The sequence below is a fragment of the Callionymus lyra genome, chromosome 7 (assembly GCF_982586985.1).
Source record: "Callionymus lyra chromosome 7, fCalLyr1.hap1.1, whole genome shotgun sequence".
NCBI lineage: Eukaryota > Metazoa > Chordata > Actinopteri > Syngnathiformes > Callionymidae > Callionymus > Callionymus lyra.
In genome coordinates, this window is record NC_141824.1 from 834,436 (window position 1) to 859,435 (window position 25,000).

Genomic DNA, 25,000 nt, shown 5'->3' on the forward strand with positions numbered 1-25,000 from the left:
TGTGTAGTTACATGTTGTATTGTGTGTGTCATGAATTAAATATTGTGTAGTTACATGTTGTATTGTGTGTGTCATGAATTAAATATTGTGTAGTTACATGTTGTATTGTGTGTGTCATGAATTAAATATTGTGTAGTTACATGTTGTATTGTGTGTGTCATGAATTAAATATTGTGTAGTTACATGTTGTATTGTGTGTGTCATGAATTAAATATTGTGTAGTTACATGTTGTATTGTGTGTGTCATGAATTCAATATTGTGTAGTTACATGTTGTATTGTGTGTGTCATGAATTAAATATTGTGTAGTTACATGTTGTATTGTGTGTGTCATGAATTAAATATTGTGTAGTTACATGTTGTATTGTGTGTGTCATGAATTAAATATTGTGTAGTTACATGTTGTATTGTGTGTGTCATGAATTAAATATTGTGTAGTTACATGTTGTATTGTGTGTGTCATGAATTCAATATTGTGTAGTTACATGTTGTATTGTGTGTGTCATGAATTAAATATTGTGTAGTTACATGTTGTATTGTGTGTGTCATGAATTAAATATTGTGTAGTTACATGTTGTATTGTGTGTGTCATGAATTCAATATTGTGTAGTTACATGTTGTATTGTGTGTGTCATGAATTAAATATTGTGTAGTTACATGTTGTATTGTGTGTGTCATGAATTAAATATTGTGTAGTTACATGTTGTATTGTGTGTGTCATGAATTAAATATTGTGTAGTTACATGTTGTATTGTGTGTGTCATGAATTAAATATTGTGTAGTTACATGTTGTATTGTGTGTGTCATGAATTAAATATTGTGTAGTTACATGTTGTATTGTGTGTGTCATGAATTCAATATTGTGTAGTTACATGTTGTATTGTGTGTGTCATGAATTCAATATTGTGTAGTTACATGTTGTATTGTGTGTGTCATGAATTAAATATTGTGTAGTTACATGTTGTATTGTGTGTGTCATGAATTAAATATTGTGTAGTTACATGTTGTATTGTGTGTGTCATGAATTAAATATTGTGTAGTTACATGTTGTATTGTGTGTGTCATGAATTAAATATTGTGTAGTTACATGTTGTATTGTGTGTGTCATGAATTAAATATTGTGTAGTTACATGTTGTATTGTGTGTGTCATGAATTAAATATTGTGTAGTTACATGTTGTATTGTGTGTGTCATGAATTAAATATTGTGTAGTTACATGTTGTATTGTGTGTGTCATGAATTAAATATTGTGTAGTTACATGTTGTATTGTGTGTGTCATGAATTAAATATTGTGTAGTTACATGTTGTATTGTGTGTGTCATGAATTCAATATTGTGTAGTTACATGTTGTATTGTGTGTGTCATGAATTAAATATTGTGTAGTTACATGTTTCATTGTGTGTGTCATGAATTAAATATTGTGTAGTTACATGTTTCATTGTGTGTGTCATGAATTAAATATTGTGTAGTTACATGTTTCATTGTGAGTCGCTTAAATGAACTGATGTTGAGCATGTTTTAAACGTGTGACAGAAGCTTCAACACTGGAGCATGTTTTAAACGTGTGACAGAAACTTCAACACTGGAGCATGTTTTAAACGTGTGACATAAGCTTCAACACTGTAGCATGTTTTAAACGTGTGACAGAAGCTTCAACCCTGGAGCATGTTTTAAACGTGTGACAGAAGCTTCAACACTGTAGCATGTTTTAAACGTGTGACAGAAGCTTCAACCCTGGAGCATGTTTTAAACGTGTGACATAAGCTTCAACACTGTAGCATGTTTTAAACGTGTGACAGAAACTTCAACACTGTAGCATGTTTTAAACGTGTGACAGAAGCTTCAACACTGTAGCATGTTTTAAACGTGTGACAGAAACTTCAACACTGTAGCATGTTTTAAACGTGTGACAGAAACTTCAACACTGTAGCATGTTTTAAACGTGTGACAGAAACTTCAACACTGTAGCATGTTTTAAACGTGTGACAGAAACTTCAACACTGTAGCATGTTTTAAACGTGTGACAGAAGCTTCAACGCTGTAGCATGTTTTAAACGTGTGACAGAAACTTCAACACTGTAGCATGTTTTAAACGTGTGACAGAAACTTCAACCCTGGAGCATGTTTTAAACGTGTGACATAAGCTTCAACACTGTAGCATGTTTTAAACGTGTGACAGAAACTTCAACACTGTAGCATGTTTTAAACGTGTGACAGAAGCGTCAACACTGTAGCATGTTTTAAACGTGTGACAGAAACTTCAACACTGTAGCATGTTTTAAACGTGTGACAGAAACTTCAACACTGTAGCATGTTTTAAACGTGTGACAGAAACTTCAACACTGTAGCATGTTTTAAACGTGTGACAGAAGCTTCAACACTGTAGCATGTTTTAAACGTGTGACAGAAGCGTCAACACTGTAGCATGTTTTAAACGTGTGACAGAAACTTCAACCCTGGAGCATGTTTTAAACGTGTGACAGAAGCGTCAACACTGTAGCATGTTTTAAACGTGTGACAGAAACTTCAACACTGTAGCATGTTTTAAACGTGTGACATAAGCTTCAACACTGTAGCATGTTTTAAACGTGTGACAGAAACTTCAACACTGTAGCATGTTTTAAACGTGTGACATAAGCTTCAACACTGTAGCATGTTTTAAACGTGTGACAGAAACTTCAACACTGTAGCATGTTTTAAACGTGTGACATAAGCTTCAACACTGTAGCATGTTTTAAACGTGTGACAGAAACTTCAACCCTGGAGCATGTTTTAAACGTGTGACATAAGCTTCAACACTGTAGCATGTTTTAAACGTGTGAGAGAAACTTCAACACTGTAGCATGTTTTAAACGTGTGACAGAAGCTTCAACACTGTAGCATGTTTTAAACGTGTGACAGAAGCGTCAACACTGTAGCATGTTTTAAACGTGTGACAGAAGCGTCAACACTGACAGAAACACACGGATGAACGACCCTCAACCTCTGGTGAAGGTTTGAAGGAACAACACGTTCCACTGACCAGACTCGTGACATCAGTCAAAGCTGTTAAGACTGAAGTAAGTTATTCTCACAGACGTCTCAGCGACGCTGCTTTATTTCCATCTTGTTGTTTGAGTCAAAGAGGAAACTTACAGTTCAGCTGTTGAACTAAGACTCACTAGATTATCAATGGTTTAACACTAGTTAACAACAACAAACACGCACTGATGATACAATAGAGTCACACATCACAACAACACACACACACTGATGATACAATAGAGTCACACATCACAACAACACACACACACACGTAGTACCAACAAACACGCATCATGACAATCAGGGTTTGTGATCTAATGAGTCAAAGACCATCTCAGAGACTCACACCAGTGAGTCTCTCATGTGAAACATCATTGAATCTCTTTTCCAGCCACAGTCACTGAAGAGTCACAGGTTGTCAGCAGTTCATTTCACAGTCTCTGGATCCTGAGAGTGCAGCTGCTGGTGGGAGGATCGAGGGGGCAGCACTTCTGCATTAACATCTGCATTAACATCTACATGAACATCTGCATTAACATCTACATTAACATCTACATGAACATCTGCATTAACATCTACATTTAAATCTACATTAACATCTGCATTAACATCTACATTTAAATCTACATTAACATCTGCATTAACATCTACATTTAAATCTACATTAACATCTACATTAACATCTACATTTAAATCTACATTAACATCTACATTAACATCTACATTTAAATCTACATGAACATCTGCATTAACATCTACATTTAAATCTACATGAACATCTGCATTAACATCTACATTAACATCTACATTTAAATCTACATTAACATCTACATTAACATCTACATTTAAATCTACATTAACATCTACATTAACATCTACATTTAAATCTACATGAACATCTGCATTAACATCTACATTTAAATCTACATTAACATCTACATTAACATCTACATTTAAATCTACATTAACATCTACATTAACATCTACATTTACATTTACATTTACATTAACATTAACATTTACATTTACATTTACATCTACATTTACATTTACATTTACATTAACATTAACATTTACATTTACATTTACATTTACATTTACATTTACATTAACATTTACATTTACATTTACATTTACATTTACATTTACATTTACATTTACATTTACATTTACATTTACATTTACATTTACATTTACATTTACATTTACATTTACATTACCACGACTACAACTAGACCAGTGAGAAAATATCACAATTAGCTTTTTCATGTTTGTGCTGCAATTAAACTTCCGGCCTTTACATCCTCCACAGCTAGAATGACGACTGAGGACGAGAGGATACAGTGAATCTTTTAAAGCTGATGTTTGGACATATTTTTGTTTATAAATACAGTTGTTACTACACTATCATAACACTAGAGTCAAGTACTGGACAATACTACACATATATACTTGTTACTACACTATCATAACACTAGAGTCAAGTACTGGACAATACTACACATATATACTTGTTACTACACTATCATAACACTAGAGTCAAGTACTGGACAATACTACACATATATACTTGTTACTACACTATCATAACACTAGAGTCAAGTACTGGACAATACTACACATATATACTTGTTACTACACTATCATAACACTAGAGTCAAGTACTGGACAATACTACACACATATACTTGTTACTACACTATCACAACACCAGAGTCAAGTACTGGACAATACTACACATATATACTTGTTACTACACTATCACAACACCAGAGTCAAGTACTGGACAATACTACACATATATACTTGTTACTACACTATCACAACACCAGAGTCAAGTACTGGACAATACTACACATATATACTTGTTACTACACTATCACAACACCAGAGTCAAGTACTGGATAATACTACACATATATACTTGTTACTACACTATCACAACACCAGAGTCAAGTACTGGACAATACTACACATATATACTTGTTACTACACTATCACAACACCAGAGTCAAGTACTGGACAATACTACACATATATACTTGTTACTACACTATCATAACACTAGAGTCAAGTACTGGACAATACTACACATATATACTTGTTACTACACTATCATAACACTAGAGTCAAGTACTGGACAATACTACACATATATACTTGTTACTACACTATCATAACACTAGAGTCAAGTACTGGACAATACTACACATATATACTTGTTACTACACTATCATAACATTAGAGTCAAGTACTGGACAATACTACACATATATACTTGTTACTACACTATCACAACACCAGAGTCAAGTAATGGACAATAGTACACATATATACTTGTTACTACACTATCATAACACCAGAGTCAAGTACTGGACAATACTACACATATATACTTGTTACTACACTATCACAACACCAGAGTCAAGTACTGGACAATACTACACATATATACTTGTTACTACACTATCACAACACCAGAGTCAAGTACTGGATAATACTACACATATATACTTGTTACTACACTATCACAACACCAGAGTCAAGTACTGGACAATACTACACATATATACTTGTTACTACACTATCACAACACCAGAGTCAAGTACTGGACAATACTACACATATATACTTGTAACTACACTATCATAACACTAGAGTCAAGTACTGGACAATACTACACATATATACTTGTTACTACACTATCACAACACCAGAGTCAAGTACTGGACAATACTACACATATATACTTGTTACTACACTATCACAACACCAGAGTCAAGTACTGGACAATACTACACATATATACTTGTTACTACACTATCATAACACCAGAGTCAAGTACTGGACAATACTAAACATATATACTTGTTACTACACTATCATTATATATCACTGTATATCGTATCATTGTATCCTATTACGCATCTACACACTCTTCACAAACACACACGTCTAGTAGGAAGATAAAGGTTAGTTCCCAACCGTTAACAATATGTTCTACACAACTCTCCAGGATCTAACAGAGATTTGGCCTCAATAGGGAAATTATTGACGACATGAAGCCAGATGAGGATCAGCGACGTGTCGCTCACTAATCCTGATTCGTCCCATAAACACACAATGACTTGATTGTTGATGGATCCAGAAAATCCAGCAGCTGTTTGTGTCGCCATCACAAGCCTCTGATGATTCGCTTTTGTCAGCAGAACACACAAGGTAGCAGGTGAGCATCAGCACACACACACACACCTGCACACACACACACACACACCTGCACACACACACACACACACCTGCACACACACACACACACACCTGCACACACACACACACACACCTGCACACACACACACACACACCTGCACACACACACACACACACCTGCACACACACACACACACACCTGCACACACACACACACACACACCTGCACACACACACACACACACCTGCACACACACACACACACACACCTGCACACAAACACACACACACACACACCTGCACACACACCTGCACACACACACACACACACACACACCTGCACACACACACACACACACCTGCACACACACACACACACACACCTGCACACACACACACATACACACCTGCACACACACCTGCACACACACCTGCACACACACACACACACACACACACACACACACACACACACACACACACACACACAGACACACACACACACACACACACACACACACACGCAGACACCAGAGTTGATACTAGTTGATGTTTAATGACACCAGAGTTGATACTAGTTGATGTTTAATGACACCAGAGTTGATACTAGTTGATGTTTAATGACACCAGAGTTGATACTAGTTGATGTTTAATGACACCAGAGTTGATACTAGTTGATATTTAAAGACACCAGAGTTGATACTAGTTGATGTTTATTGACACCAGAGTTGATACTAGTTGATGTTTAATGACACCAGAGTTGATACTAGTTGATGTTTAGTGACACCAGAGTTGATACTAGTTGATGTTTAATGACACCAGAGTTGATACTAGTTGATGTTTAATGACACCGGAGTTGATACTAGTTGATGTTTAATGACACCAGAGTTGATACTAGTTGATGTTTCATGACACCAGAGTTGATACTAGTTGATGTTTAATGACACCAGAGTTGATACTAGTTGATGTTTAATGACACCAGAGTTGATACTAGTTGATATTTAAAGACACCAGAGTTGATACTAGTTGATGTTTATTGACACCAGAGTTGATACTAGTTGCTGTTTAATAACACCAGAGTTGATACTAGTTGATGTTTAATGACACCAGAGTTGATACTAGTTGATGTTTAATGACACCAGAGTTGATACTAGTTGATGTTTAATGACACCACAGTTGATATTAGTTGATGTGTAATGACACCAGAGTTGATACTAGTTGATGTTTAATGACACCAGAGTTGATACTAGTTGATGTTTAATGACACCAGAGTTGATACTAGTTGATGTTTAATGACACCAGAGTTGATACTAGTTGATGTTTAATGACACCAGAGTTGATATTAGTTGATGTTTAAAGACACCAGAGTTGATACTAGTTGATGTTTAATGACACCAGAGTTGATACTAGTTGATGTTAAAAGACACCAGAGTTGATACTAGTTGATGTTTAATGACACCAGAGCTGATACTAGTTAATGTTTAATGACACCAGAGTTGATACTAGTTGATGTTTAATGACACCAGAGTTGATACTAGTTGATGTTTAATGACACCAGAGTTGATACTAGTTGATGTTTAATGACACCAGAGTTGATACTAGTTGATGTTTAATGACACCAGAGTTGATACTAGTTGATGTTTAATGACACCAGAGTTGATACTAGTTAATGTTTAATGACACCAGAGTTGATACTAGTTGATGTTTAATGACACCAGAGTTGATACTAGTTGATGTTTAATGACATCAGAGTTGATACTAGTTGATGTTTAAAGACACCAGAGTTGATACTAGTTTATGTTTATTGACACCAGAGTTGATACTAGTTGATGTTTATTGACACCAGAGTTGATACTAGTTGCTGTTTAATGACACCAGAGTTGATACTAGTTGCTGTTTAATGACACCAGAGTTGATACTAGTTGATGTTTAATGACACCAGAGTTGATACTAGTTGATGTTTAATGACACCAGAGTTGATACTAGTTGATTTTTATTGACACCAGAGTTGATACTAGTTGGTGTTTAATGACACCAGAGTTGATACTAGTTGCTGTTTAATGACACCAGAGTTGATACTAGTTGATGTTTAATGACACCAGAGTTGATACTAGTTGATGTTTAATGACACCAGAGTTGATACTAGTTGATGTTTAATGACACCAGAGTTGATACTAGTTGAAGTTTATTGACACCAGAGTTGATACTAGTTGATGTTTAATGACACCAGAGTTGATACTAGTTGATGTTTAATGACACCAGAGTTGATACTAGTTTATGTTTATTGACACCAGAGTTGATACTAGTTGATGTTTATTGACACCAGAGTTGATACTAGTTGCTGTTTAATGACACCAGAGTTGATACTAGTTGATGTTTAATGACATCAGAGTTGATACTAGTTGATGTTTAATGACACCAGAGTTGATACTAGTTGATGTTTAATGACACCAGAGTTGATACTAGTTGATGTTTAATGACACCAGAGTTGATACTAGTTTATGTTTATTGACACCAGAGTTGATACTAGTTGATGTTTATTGACACCAGAGTTTATACTAGTTGCTGTTTAATGACACCAGAGTTGATATTAGTTGATGTTTAATGACACCAGAGTTGATTCTAGTTGATGTTTATTGACACCAGAGTTGATACTAGTTGCTGTTTAATGACACCAGAGTTGATATTAGTTGATGTTTAATGACACCAGAGTTGATACTAGTTGATGTTTAATGACACCAGAGTTGATACTAGTTGATGTTTAATGACACCAGAGTTGATACTAGTTGATGTTTAATGACACCAGAGTTGATACTAGTTTAGGTTTATTGACACCAGAGTTGATACTAGTTGATGTTTATTGACACCAGAGTTGATACTAGTTGCTGTTTAATGACACCAGAGTTGATACTAGTTGTTGTTTAATGACACCAGAGTTGATACTAGTTGATGTTTAATGACACCAGAGTTGATACTAGTTGATGTTTAATGACACCAGAGTTGATACTAGTTGATGTTTAATGACACCAGAGTTGATATTAGTTGATGTTTAATGACACCAGAGTTGATACTAGTTGATGTTTAATGACACCAGAGTTGATACTAGTTGATATTTAAAGACACCAGAGTTGATACTAGTTGATGTTTATTGACACCAGAGTTGATACTAGTTGCTGTTTAATGACACCAGAGTTGATACTAGTTGATGTTTAATGACACCAGAGTTTATATTAGTTGATGTTTAAAGACACCAGAGTTGATACTAGTTGATGTTTAATGACACCAGAGTTGATACTAGTTGATGTTTAAAGACACCAGAGTTGATACTAGTTGATGTTTAATGACACCACAGTTGATACTAGTTAATGTTTAATGACACCAGAGTTGATACTAGTTGATGTTTAATGACACCAGAGTTGATACTAGTTGATGTTTAATGACACCAGAGTTGATACTAGTTGATGTTTAATGACACCAGAGTTGATACTAGTTGATGTTTAATGACACCAGAGTTGATACTAGTTGATGTTTATTGACACCAGAGTTGATACTAGTTGATGTTTAATGACACCAGAGTTGATACTAGTTGATGTTTAATGATATCAGAGTTGATACTAGTTGATGTTTATTGACACCAGAGTTGATACTAGTTTATGTTTATTGACACCAGAGTTGATACTAGTTGATGTTTATTGACACCAGAGTTGATACTAGTTGCTGTTTAATGACACCAGAGTTGATACTAGTTGATGTTTAATGACACCAGAGTTGATACTAGTTGATGTTTAATGACACCAGAGTTGATACTAGTTGATGTTTAATGACACCAGAGTTGATACTAGTTGATGTTTATTGACACCAGAGTTGATACTAGTTGATGTTTAATGACACCAGAGTTGATACTAGTTGATGTTTAATGACACCAGAGTTGATACTAGTTGATGTTTAATGACACCAGAGTTGATACTAGTTGATGTTTAATGACACCAGAGTTGATACTAGTTTATGTTTATTGACACCAGAGTTGATACTAGTTGATGTTTATTGACACCAGAGTTGATACTAGTTGCTGTTTAATGACACCAGAGTTGATACTAGTTGCTGTTTAATGACACCAGAGTTGATACTAGTTGATGTTTAATGACACCAGAGTTGATACTAGTTGATGTTTAATGACACCAGAGTTGATACTAGTTGATGTTTAATGACACCAGAGTTGATACTAGTTGATGTTTATTGACACCAGAGTTGATACTAGTTGATGTTTAATGACACCAGAGTTGATACTAGTTGATGTTTAATGACACCAGAGTTGATACTAGTTGATGTTTATTGACACCAGAGTTGATACTAGTTGATGTTTAATGACACCAGAGTTGATACTAGTTGATGTTTAATGACATCAGAGTTGATACTAGTTGATGTTTATTGACACCAGAGTTGATACTAGTTTATGTTTATTGACACCAGAGTTGATACTAGTTGATGTTTATTGACACCAGAGTTGATACTAGTTGCTGTTTAATGACACCAGAGTTGATACTAGTTGATGTTTAATGACACCAGAGTTGATACTAGTTGATGTTTAATGACACCAGAGTTGATACTAGTTGATGTTTAATGACACCAGAGTCGATACTAGTTGATGTTTATTGACACCAGAGTTGATACTAGTTGATGTTTAATGACACCAGAGTTGATACTAGTTGATGTTTAATGACACCAGAGTTGATACTAGTTTATGTTTATTGACACCAGAGTTGATACTAGTTGATGTTTATTGACACCAGAGTTGATACTAGTTGCTGTTTAATGACACCAGAGTTGATACTAGTTGATGTTTAATGACACCAGAGTTGATACTAGTTGATGTTTAATGACACCAGAGTTGATACTAGTTGATGTTTAATGACACCAGAGTTGATACTAGTTTATGTTTATTGACACCAGAGTTGATACTAGTTGATGTTTATTGACACCAGAGTTGATACTAGTTGCTGTTTAATGACACCAGAGTTGATACTAGTTGATGTTTAATGACACCAGAGTTGATACTAGTTGATGTTTAATTACACCAGAGTTGATACTAGTTGCTGTTTAATGACACCAGAGTTGATACTAGTTGATGTTTAATGACACCAGAGTTGATACTAGTTGATGTTTAATGACACCAGAGTTGATACTAGTTGATGTTTAATGACACCAGAGTTGATACTAGTTGATGTTTAATGACACCAGAGTTGATACTAGTTGATGTTTAATGACACCAGAGTTGATACTAGTTTATGTTTATTGACACCAGAGTTGATACTAGTTTATGTTTATTGACACCAGAGTTGATACTAGTTTATGTTTATTGACACCAGAGTCGATACTAGTTGATGTTTAATGACACCAGAGTTGATACTAGTTGATGTTTATTGACACCAGAGTTGATACTAGTTGATGTTTAATGACACCAGAGTTGATACTAGTTGCTGTTTAATGACACCAGAGTTGATACTAGTTGCTGTTTAATGACACCAGAGTTGATACTAGTTGATGTTTAATGACACCAGAGTTGATACTAGTTGATGTTTAATGACACCAGAGTTGATACTAGTTGATTTTTATTGACACCAGAGTTGATACTAGTTGGTGTTTAATGACACCAGAGTTGATACTAGTTGCTGTTTAATGACACCAGAGTTGATACTAGTTGATGTTTAATGACACCAGAGTTGATACTAGTTGATGTTTAATGACACCAGAGTTGATACTAGTTGATGTTTAATGACACCAGAGTTGATACTAGTTGAAGTTTATTGACACCAGAGTTGATACTAGTTGATGTTTAATGACACCAGAGTTGATACTAGTTGATGTTTAATGACACCAGAGTTGATACTAGTTTATGTTTATTGACACCAGAGTTGATACTAGTTGATGTTTATTGACACCAGAGTTGATACTAGTTGCTGTTTAATGACACCAGAGTTGATACTAGTTGATGTTTAATGACATCAGAGTTGATACTAGTTGATGTTTAATGACACCAGAGTTGATACTAGTTGATGTTTAATGACACCAGAGTTGATACTAGTTGATGTTTAATGACACCAGAGTTGATACTAGTTTATGTTTATTGACACCAGAGTTGATACTAGTTGATGTTTATTGACACCAGAGTTTATACTAGTTGCTGTTTAATGACACCAGAGTTGATATTAGTTGATGTTTAATGACACCAGAGTTGATTCTAGTTGATGTTTATTGACACCAGAGTTGATACTAGTTGCTGTTTAATGACACCAGAGTTGATATTAGTTGATGTTTAATGACACCAGAGTTGATACTAGTTGATGTTTAATGACACCAGAGTTGATACTAGTTGATGTTTAATGACACCAGAGTTGATACTAGTTGATGTTTAATGACACCAGAGTTGATACTAGTTTAGGTTTATTGACACCAGAGTTGATACTAGTTGATGTTTATTGACACCAGAGTTGATACTAGTTGCTGTTTAATGACACCAGAGTTGATACTAGTTGTTGTTTAATGACACCAGAGTTGATACTAGTTGATGTTTAATGACACCAGAGTTGATACTAGTTGATGTTTAATGACACCAGAGTTGATACTAGTTGATGTTTAATGACACCAGAGTTGATATTAGTTGATGTTTAATGACACCAGAGTTGATACTAGTTGATGTTTAATGACACCAGAGTTGATACTAGTTGATATTTAAAGACACCAGAGTTGATACTAGTTGATGTTTATTGACACCAGAGTTGATACTAGTTGCTGTTTAATGACACCAGAGTTGATACTAGTTGATGTTTAATGACACCAGAGTTTATATTAGTTGATGTTTAAAGACACCAGAGTTGATACTAGTTGATGTTTAATGACACCAGAGTTGATACTAGTTGATGTTTAAAGACACCAGAGTTGATACTAGTTGATGTTTAATGACACCACAGTTGATACTAGTTAATGTTTAATGACACCAGAGTTGATACTAGTTGATGTTTAATGACACCAGAGTTGATACTAGTTGATGTTTAATGACACCAGAGTTGATACTAGTTGATGTTTAATGACACCAGAGTTGATACTAGTTGATGTTTAATGACACCAGAGTTGATACTAGTTGATGTTTATTGACACCAGAGTTGATACTAGTTGATGTTTAATGACACCAGAGTTGATACTAGTTGATGTTTAATGATATCAGAGTTGATACTAGTTGATGTTTATTGACACCAGAGTTGATACTAGTTTATGTTTATTGACACCAGAGTTGATACTAGTTGATGTTTATTGACACCAGAGTTGATACTAGTTGCTGTTTAATGACACCAGAGTTGATACTAGTTGATGTTTAATGACACCAGAGTTGATACTAGTTGATGTTTAATGACACCAGAGTTGATACTAGTTGATGTTTAATGACACCAGAGTTGATACTAGTTGATGTTTATTGACACCAGAGTTGATACTAGTTGATGTTTAATGACACCAGAGTTGATACTAGTTGATGTTTAATGACACCAGAGTTGATACTAGTTGATGTTTAATGACACCAGAGTTGATACTAGTTGATGTTTAATGACACCAGAGTTGATACTAGTTTATGTTTATTGACACCAGAGTTGATACTAGTTGATGTTTATTGACACCAGAGTTGATACTAGTTGCTGTTTAATGACACCAGAGTTGATACTAGTTGCTGTTTAATGACACCAGAGTTGATACTAGTTGATGTTTAATGACACCAGAGTTGATACTAGTTGATGTTTAATGACACCAGAGTTGATACTAGTTGATGTTTAATGACACCAGAGTTGATACTAGTTGATGTTTATTGACACCAGAGTTGATACTAGTTGATGTTTAATGACACCAGAGTTGATACTAGTTGATGTTTAATGACACCAGAGTTGATACTAGTTGATGTTTATTGACACCAGAGTTGATACTAGTTGATGTTTAATGACACCAGAGTTGATACTAGTTGATGTTTAATGACATCAGAGTTGATACTAGTTGATGTTTATTGACACCAGAGTTGATACTAGTTTATGTTTATTGACACCAGAGTTGATACTAGTTGATGTTTATTGACACCAGAGTTGATACTAGTTGCTGTTTAATGACACCAGAGTTGATACTAGTTGATGTTTAATGACACCAGAGTTGATACTAGTTGATGTTTAATGACACCAGAGTTGATACTAGTTGATGTTTAATGACACCAGAGTCGATACTAGTTGATGTTTATTGACACCAGAGTTGATACTAGTTGATGTTTAATGACACCAGAGTTGATACTAGTTGATGTTTAATGACACCAGAGTTGATACTAGTTTATGTTTATTGACACCAGAGTTGATACTAGTTGATGTTTATTGACACCAGAGTTGATACTAGTTGCTGTTTAATGACACCAGAGTTGATACTAGTTGATGTTTAATGACACCAGAGTTGATACTAGTTGATGTTTAATGACACCAGAGTTGATACTAGTTGATGTTTAATGACACCAGAGTTGATACTAGTTTATGTTTATTGACACCAGAGTTGATACTAGTTGATGTTTATTGACACCAGAGTTGATACTAGTTGCTGTTTAATGACACCAGAGTTGATACTAGTTGATGTTTAATGACACCAGAGTTGATACTAGTTGATGTTTAATTACACCAGAGTTGATACTAGTTGCTGTTTAATGACACCAGAGTTGATACTAGTTGATGTTTAATGACACCAGAGTTGATACTAGTTGATGTTTAATGACACCAGAGTTGATACTAGTTGATGTTTAATGACACCAGAGTTGATACTAGTTGATGTTTAATGACACCAGAGTTGATACTAGTTGATGTTTAATGACACCAGAGTTGATACTAGTTTATGTTTATTGACACCAGAGTTGATACTAGTTTATGTTTATTGACACCAGAGTTGATACTAGTTTATGTTTATTGACACCAGAGTCGATACTAGTTGATGTTTAATGACACCAGAGTTGATACTAGTTGATGTTTATTGACACCAGAGTTGATACTAGTTGATGTTTAATGACACCAGAGTTGATACTAGTTGATGTTTATTGACACCAGAGTAGATACTAGTTGATGTTTAATGACACCAGAGTTGATACTAGTTGATGTTTATTGACACCAGAGTTGATACTAGTTGATGTTTAATGACACCAGAGTTGATACTAGTTGATGTTTAATGACACCAGAGTTGATACTAGTTTATGTTTATTGACACCAGAGTTGATACTAGTTGATGTTTATTGACACCAGAGTTGATACTAGTTGCTGTTTAATGACACCAGAGTTGATACTAGTTGATGTTTAATGACACCAGAGTTGATACTAGTTGATGTTTATTGACACCAGAGTTGATACTAGTTGCTGTTTAATGACACCAGAGTTGATACTAGTTGATGTTTAATGACACCAGAGTTGATAGTAGTTGATGTTTAATGACACCAGAGTTGATACTAGTTGATGTTTAATGACACCAGAGTTGATACTAGTTGCTGTTTAATGACACCAGAGTTGATACTAGTTGATGTTTAATGACACCAGAGTTGATACTAGTTGATGTTTAATGACACCAGAGTTGATACTAGTTGATGTTTAATGACACCAGAGTTGATACTAGTTGATGTTTAATGACACCAGAGTTGATACTAGTTGATGTTTAATGACACCAGAGTTGATACTAGTTGATGTTTATTGACACCAGAGTTGATACTAGTTGATGTTTAATGACACCAGAGTTGATACTAGTTTATGTTTATTGACACCAGAGTTGATACTAGTTGATGTTTATTGACACCAGAGTTGATACTAGTTGCTGTTTAATGACACCAGAGTTGATACTAGTTGATGTTTAATGACACCAGAGTTGATACTAGTTGATGTTTAATGACACCAGAGTTGATACTAGTTGATGTTTAATGACACCAGAGTCGATACTAGTTGATGTTTATTGACACCAGAGTTGATACTAGTTGATGTTTAATGACACCAGAGTTGATACTAGTTGATGTTTAATGACACCAGAGTTGATACTAGTTTATGTTTATTGACACCAGAGTTGATACTAGTTGATGTTTATTGACACCAGAGTTGATACTAGTTGCTGTTTAATGACACCAGAGTTGATACTAGTTGATGTTTAATGACACCAGAGTTGATACTAGTTGATGTTTAATGACACCAGAGTTGATACTAGTTGATGTTTAATGACACCAGAGTTGATACTAGTTTATGTTTATTGACACCAGAGTTGATACTAGTTGATGTTTATTGACACCAGAGTTGATACTAGTTGCTGTTTAATGACACCAGAGTTGATACTAGTTGATGTTTAATGACACCAGAGTTGATACTAGTTGATGTTTATTGACACCAGAGTTGATACTAGTTGCTGTTTAATGACACCAGAGTTGATACTAGTTGATGTTTAATGACACCAGAGTTGATACTAGTTGATGTTTAATGACACCAGAGTTGATACTAGTTGATGTTTAATGACACCAGAGTTGATACTAGTTGCTGTTTAATGACACCAGAGTTGATACTAGTTGATGTTTAATGACACCAGAGTTGATACTAGTTGATGTTTAATGACACCAGAGTTGATACTAGTTGATGTTTAATGACACCAGAGTTGATACTAGTTGATGTTTAATGACACCAGAGTTGATACTAGTTGATGTTTAATGACACCAGAGTTGATACTAGTTTATGTTTATTGACACCAGAGTTGATAGTAGTTTATGTTTATTGACACCAGAGTTGATACTAGTTTATGTTTATTGACACCAGAGTCGATACTAGTTGATGTTTAATGACACCAGAGTTGATACTAGTTGATGTTTATTGACACCAGAGTTGATACTAGTTGATGTTTAATGACACCAGAGTTGATACTAGTTGATGTTTATTGACACCAGAGTAGATACTAGTTGATGTTTAATGACACCAGAGTTGATACTAGTTGATGTTTATTGACACCAGAGTTGATACTAGTTGATGTTTAATGACACCAGAGTTGATACTAGTTGATGTTTAATGACACCAGAGTTGATACTAGTTTATGTTTATTGACACCAGAGTTGATACTAGTTGATGTTTATTGACACCAGAGTTGATACTAGTTGCTGTTTAATGACACCAGAGTTGATACTAGTTGATGTTTAATGACACCAGAGTTGATACTAGTTGATGTTTATTGACACCAGAGTTGATACTAGTTGCTGTTTAATGACACCAGAGTTGATACTAGTTGATGTTTAATGACACCAGAGTTGATACTAGTTGATGTTTAATGACACCAGAGTTGATACTAGTTGATGTTTAATGACACCAGAGTTGATACTAGTTGCTGTTTAATGACACCAGAGTTGATACTAGTTGATGTTTAATGACACCAGAGTTGATACTAGTTGATGTTTAATGACACCAGAGTTGATACTAGTTGATGTTTAATGACACCAGAGTTGATACTAGTTGATGTTTAATGACACCAGAGTTGATACTAGTTGATATTTAATGACACCAGAGTTGATACTAGTTGATGTTTAATGACACCAGAGTTGATACTAGTTGATGTTTAATGACACCAGAGTTGATACTAGTTTATGTTTCTTGACACCAGAGTTGATACTAGTTGATGTTTATTGACACCAGAGTTGATACTAGTTGATGTTTAATGACACCAGAGTTGATACTAGTTGATGTTTAATGACACCAGAGTTGATACTAGTTGATGTTTAATGACACCAGAGTTGATACTAGTTGATGTTTAATGACACCAGAGTTGATACTAGTTGATGTTTATTGACACCAGAGTTGATACTAGTTGCTGTTTAATGACACCAGAGTTGATACTAGTTGATGTTTAATGACACCAGAGTTGATACTAGTTGATGTTTAATGACACCAGAGTTGATACTAGTTGATGTTTAATGACACCAGAGTTGATACTAGTTGCTGTTTAATGACACCAGAGTTGATACTAGTTGATGTTTAATGACACCAGAGTTGATACTAGTTGATGTTTAATGACACCAGAGTTGATACTAGTTGATGTTTAATGACACCAGAGTTGATACTAGTTGATGTTTAATGACACCAGAGTTGATACTAGTTGATGTTTAATGACACCAGAGTTGATACTAGTTTATGTTTATTGACACCAGAGTTGATAGTAGTTTATGTTTATTGACACCAGAGTTGATACTAGTTTATGTTTATTGACACCAGAGTCGATACTAGTTGATGTTTAATGACACCAGAGTTGATACTAGTTGATGTTTATTGACACCAGAGTTGATACTAGTTGATGTTTAATGACACCAGAGTTGATACTAGTTGATGTTTATTGACACCAGAGTAGATACTAGTTGATGTTTAATGACACCAGAGTTGATACTAGTTGATGTTTATTGACACCAGAGTTGATACTAGTTGATGTTTAATGACACCAGAGTTGATACTAGTTGATGTTTAATGACACCAGAGTTGATACTAGTTTATGTTTATTGACACCAGAGTTGATACTAGTTGATGTTTATTGACACCAGAGTTGATACTAGTTGCTGTTTAATGACACCAGAGTTGATACTAGTTGATGTTTAATGACACCAGAGTTGATACTAGTTGATGTTTATTGACACCAGAGTTGATACTAGTTGCTGTTTAATGACACCAGAGTTGATACTAGTTGATGTTTAATGACACCAGAGTTGATACTAGTTGATGTTTAATGACACCAGAGTTGATACTAGTTGATGTTTAATGACACCAGAGTTGATACTAGTTGCTGTTTAATGACACCAGAGTTGATACTAGTTGATGTTTAATGACACCAGAGTTGATACTAGTTGATGTTTAATGACACCAGAGTTGATACTAGTTGATGTTTAATGACACCAGAGTTGATACTAGTTGATGTTTAATGACACCAGAGTTGATACTAGTTGATATTTAATGACACCAGAGTTGATACTAGTTGATGTTTAATGACACCAGAGTTGATACTAGTTGATGTTTAATGACACCAGAGTTGATACTAGTTTATGTTTCTTGACACCAGAGTTGATACTAGTTGATGTTTATTGACACCAGAGTTGATACTAGTTGATGTTTAATGACACCAGAGTTGATACTAGTTGATGTTTAATGACACCAGAGTTGATACTAGTTGATGTTTAATGACACCAGAGTTGATACTAGTTGATGTTTAATGTCACCAGAGTTGATACTAGTTGATGTTTAATGACACCAGAGTTGATACTAGTTGATGTTTAATGACACCAGAATTGATACTAGTCGATGTTTCTTGACACCAGAGTTGATACTAGTTGATGTTTATTGACACCAGAGTTGATACTAGTTGATGTTTAATGACACCAGAGTTGATACTAGTTGATGTTTAATGACACCAGAGTTGATACTAGTTGATGTTTAATGTCACCAGAGTTGATACTAGTTGATGTTTAATGTCACCAGAGTTGATACTAGTTGATGTTTAATGACACCAGAGTTGATACTAGTTGATGTTTAATGACACCAGAGTTGATACTAGTTGATGTTTAATGACACCAGAGTTGATACTAGTTGATGTTTAATGACACCAGAGTTGATACTAGTTTATGTTTATTGACACCAGAGTTGATAGTAGTTTATGTTTATTGACACCAGAGTTGATACTAGTTTATGTTTATTGACACCAGAGTCGATACTAGTTGATGTTTAATGACACCAGAGTTGATACTAGTTGATGTTTATTGACACCAGAGTTGATACTAGTTGATGTTTAATGACACCAGAGTTGATACTAGTTGATGTTTATTGACACCAGAGTAGATACTAGTTGATGTTTAATGACACCAGAGTTGATACTAGTTGATGTTTATTGACACCAGAGTTGATACTAGTTGATGTTTAATGACACCAGAGTTGATACTAGTTGATGTTTAATGACACCAGAGTTGATACTAGTTTATGTTTATTGACACCAGAGTTGATACTAGTTGATGTTTATTGACACCAGAGTTGATACTAGTTGCTGTTTAATGACACCAGAGTTGATACTAGTTGATGTTTAATGACACCAGAGTTGATACTAGTTGATGTTTATTGACACCAGAGTTGATACTAGTTGCTGTTTAATGACACCAGAGTTGATACTAGTTGATGTTTAATGACACCAGAGTTGATACTAGTTGATGTTTAATGACACCAGAGTTGATACTAGTTGATGTTTAATGACACCAGAGTTGATACTAGTTGCTGTTTAATGACACCAGAGTTGATACTAGTTGATGTTTAATGACACCAGAGTTGATACTAGTTGATGTTTAATGACACCAGAGTTGATACTAGTTGATGTTTAATGACACCAGAGTTGATACTAGTTGATGTTTAATGACACCAGAGTTGATACTAGTTGATATTTAATGACACCAGAGTTGATACTAGTTGATGTTTAATGACACCAGAGTTGATACTAGTTGCTGTTTAATGACACCAGAGTTGATACTAGTTTATGTTTCTTGACACCAGAGTTGATACTAGTTGATGTTTATTGACACCAGAGTTGATACTAGTTGATGTTTAATGACACCAGAGTTGATACTAGTTGATGTTTAATGACACCAGAGTTGATACTAGTTGATGTTTAATGACACCAGAGTTGATACTAGTTGATGTTTAATGTCACCAGAGTTGATACTAGTTGATGTTTAATGACACCAGAGTTGATACTAGTTGATGTTTAATGACACCAGAATTGATACTAGTCGATGTTTAATGACACCAGAGTCGATACTAGTCGATGTTTAATGACACCAGAGTTGATACTAGTTGAGTTTTAATGTCACCAGAGTTGATACTAGTTGATGTTTAATGACACCAGAGTTGATACTAGTTGATGTTTAATGACACCAGAGTTGATACTAGTTGATGTTTAATGACACCAGAGTTGATACTAGTTGATGTTTAATGACACCAGAGTTGATACTAGTTGATGTTTAATGACACCAGAGTTGATACTAGTTGATGTTTAATGACACCAGAGTTGATACTAGTTGATGTTTAATGACACCAGAGTTGATACAAGTTGATGTTTAATGACACCAGAGTTGATACTAGTTGATGTTTAATGACACCAGAGTTGATACTAGTTGATGTTTAATGACACCAGAGTTGATACTAGTTGATGTTTAATGACACCAGAGTTGATACTAGTTGATGTTTAATGACACCAGAGTTGATACTAGTTGATGTTTAATGACACCAGAGTTGATACTAGTTGATGTTTAATGACACCAGAGTTGATACTAGTTGATGTTTAATGACACCAGAGTTGATACTAGTTGATGTTTAATGACACCAGAGTTGATACTAGTTGATGTTTAATGACACCAGAGTTGATACTAGTTGATGTTTAATGACACCAGAGTTGATACTAGTTTATGTTTCTTGACACCAGAGTTGATACTAGTTGATGTTTATTGACACCAGAGTTGATACTAGTTGATGTTTAATGACACCAGAGTTGATACTAGTTGATGTTTAATGACACCAGAGTTGATACTAGTTGATGTTTAATGACACCAGAGTTGATACTAGTTGATGTTTAATGTCACCAGAGTTGATACTAGTTGATGTTTAATGACACCAGAGTTGATACTAGTTGATGTTTAATGACACCAGAGTTGATACTAGTCGATGTTTAATGACACCAGAGTCGATACTAGTCGATGTTTAATGACACCAGAGTTGATACTAGTTGATGTTTAATGTCACCAGAGTTGATACTAGTTGATGTTTAATGACAACAGAGTTGATACTAGTTGATGTTTAATGACACCAGAGTTGATACTAGTTGATGTTTAATGACACCAGAGTTGATACTAGTTGATGTTTAATGACACCAGAGTTGATACTAGTTGATGTTTAATGACACCAGAGTTGATACTAGTTGATGTTTAATGACACCAGAGTTGATACTAGTTGATGTTTAATGACACCAGAGTTGATACTAGTTGATGTTTAATGACACCAGAGTTGATACTAGTTGATGTTTAATGACACCAGAGTTGATACTAGTTGATGTTTAATGACACCAGAGTTGATACTAGTTGCTGTTTAAGTTTTGAACCAGCAACACTCAAATGAGAAACATGTGAAGAACTTTACATGTTAAAACACAAATCAATCCTTTATGAAGTAAAAGTGATTCTCGACACAAACCAGGATCTGTCGCCTGTCTGTTGTGTTTCTGTCGCCTTGTTTCTATGGCAACACGTCTGGAGCTTCTTGGCTGAAACACTAATTAGCAAAAGTGTCAGTCATTAAAAGTCTATTTAAGTTTCTTCATTCAGTTGACGATGAATTAAAATGAGAAAAGTATATTTGTTATCATCTTCCAACACACATGACACTTTGTTAAAGGTGAACTTTGAACTCTGGTCATGTGACTTCAGTGTTTAACGTCCGTTCAGGAGAAACAACTTGAACTAAATGAGAATATTTTGAATAGATTCTTTGTTTTTCATCTTCATCCAAGACGTAAAAACACTTAAATAATCTAACATTTCTCAATGAGAGGTTTTCCTGAGGACATTTTTTATGGATGTATTTAACAGGAAAATAATCCAGTTTCACACAAAGAGGAGAATAAATTCTCATAAGCAGCTTTTCAAGCTCCGGGAAAATGTGATGAAGCTGCTCGACTGAAGCTGAACAAGAGATGATCGAGTGAAGAAAATACTCTCGTCTCAGGTTCTAGGATTATCTTCTACAGTCTGTGAAGCACATGTTGAAGCCATGATGTTTGTCTCAAGATAGAAGAAGAAGAAGTAAGTTAGTTAGTTAGTTAGTAAGTAAGTAAGTAAGTAAGTTATAAAGTAAGTAAGTTAGTAAGTAAGTTAGTAACTAAGTTAGTTAGTAAGTAAGTAAGTTAGTAAGTAAGTTAGTTAGTAAGTAAGTAAGTTAGTAAGTAAGTAAGTTAGTAAGTAAGTTAGTAACTAAGTTAGTTAGTAAGTAAGTAAGTTAGTAAGTAAGTTAGTAACTAAGTTAGTTAGTAAGTAAGTAAGTAAGTAAGTTAGTAAGTAAGTAAGTTAGTAAGTAAGTAAGTTAGTAAGTAAGTTAGTTAGTAAGTAAGTTAGTAAGTAAGTTAGTAAGTAAGTAAGTAAGTTAGTAAGTAAGTTAGTTAGTAAGTAAGTAAGTAAGTAAGTAAGTTAGTAAGTAAGTAAGTTAGTAAGTAAGTTAGTAACTAAGTTAGTTAGTAAGTAAGTAAGTTAGTAAGTAAGTTAGTAACTAAGTTAGTTAGTAAGTAAGTAAGTAAGTTAGTAAGTAAGTAAGTTAGTAAGTAAGTTAGTTAGTAAGTAAGTTAGTAAGTATGTAAGTAAGTAAGTAAGTTAGTAAGTAAGTTAGTAAGTAAGTAAGTAAGTTAGTAAGTAAGTTAGTTAGTAAGTAAGTAAGTAAGTAAGTAAGTTAGTAAGTAAGTAAGTTAGTTAGTAAGTAAGTAAGTTAGTAAGTAAGTTAGTAAGTAAGTTAGTTAGTAAGTTAGTAAGTTAGTAAGTAAGTTAGTTAGTAAGTAAGTTAGTAAGTAAGTAAGTTAGTTAGTAAGTAAGTAAGTAAGTTAGTAAGTAAGTTAGTTAGTAAGTAAGTTAGTAAGTAAGTAAGTTAGTAAGTAAGTTAGTAAGTAAGTAAGTAAGTTAGTAAGTAAGTTAGTTAGTAAGTAAGTAAGTAAGTAAGTAAGTAAGTTAGTAAGTTAGTTAGTAAGTAAGTAAGTTAGTAAGTAAGTAAGTTAGTAAGTAAGTAAGTAAGTAAGTAAGTAAGTTAGTTAGTTAGTTAGTTAGTTAGTTAGTTAGTTAGTTAGTAAGTAAGTAAGTAAGTTAGTAACTAAGTAAGTCAGTAAGTAAGTTAGTAACTAAGTAAGTTAGTTAGTAAGTAAGTAAGTTAGTAAGTAAGTAAGTTAGTAGTTAGTAAGTAAGTAAGTAAGTTAGTAAGTAAGTAAGTTAGTAAGTAAGTAAGTAAGTAAGTTAGTAAGTAAGTAAGTTAGTAAGTAAGTAAATTAGTAAGTTAGTAAGTAAGTAAGTAAATTGGTAAGTAAGTAAGTTAGTAAGTAAGTAAATTAGTAAGTTAGTAAGTAAGTTAGTAAGTTAGTAAGTAAGTAAGTTGAAGACGATGAAAAAGTAACATCTAGATTCAGGGCCAAAACTTGAGTCTTTGAAAGTGTTTCTGAGAAAAGTCTACTTTCAACCAGACAGAAATATTGTGCAGCGAATCAGACACACCAAGTCCCATGATGCACTGCAGCACCTACAGCTCGTCACCGTGACGACACATGAGTTATGATCCCCAGCACTAGTTAGAATCACTGGGAACGAGGCGAGTGAAGGTAACTAAGATCACGACTCTGGAGACGACCTTCAACTCAGACGACCTTCAACTCAGACGACCTTCAACTCAGACAACCTTCAACTCAGTCGACCTTCAACCCAGTCGACCTTCAACTCAGTCGAGCTTCAACCCAGTCGACCTTCAACTCAGACGACCTCCATCTGGTGGTCAACTCTTCCTCGCTCGCTTCATGACCTCCAGCTGTGTTGGACTGAACCTACCTTTGATGCCGAGATCTTTAATCCATGCTGCAGATCAGTCTCTGACCCGGTGCTCGAAGAAAACTCAACGTCTCCTCATCCCACGATCACCACGAGCTCCAGTCGCTGAAGAACTGT

The 25,000-nt window shown here is 34.5% G+C and overlaps 1 protein-coding gene across 1 annotated transcript in view; it reads right to left on the reverse strand.

Moving 5' to 3' along the window:
* The window catches only part of grik4 (glutamate receptor, ionotropic, kainate 4), a 228,806-nt gene that overhangs the window by 87,165 nt on the left and 116,641 nt on the right, over positions 1–25,000 (reverse strand). Inside the window, exon 2 of the mRNA XM_087796069.1 lies at positions 24,884–24,996. The gene's annotated coding sequence lies outside the window, so the exon portion shown is untranslated. The remainder of the gene's footprint in view (positions 1–24,883; positions 24,997–25,000) is intronic.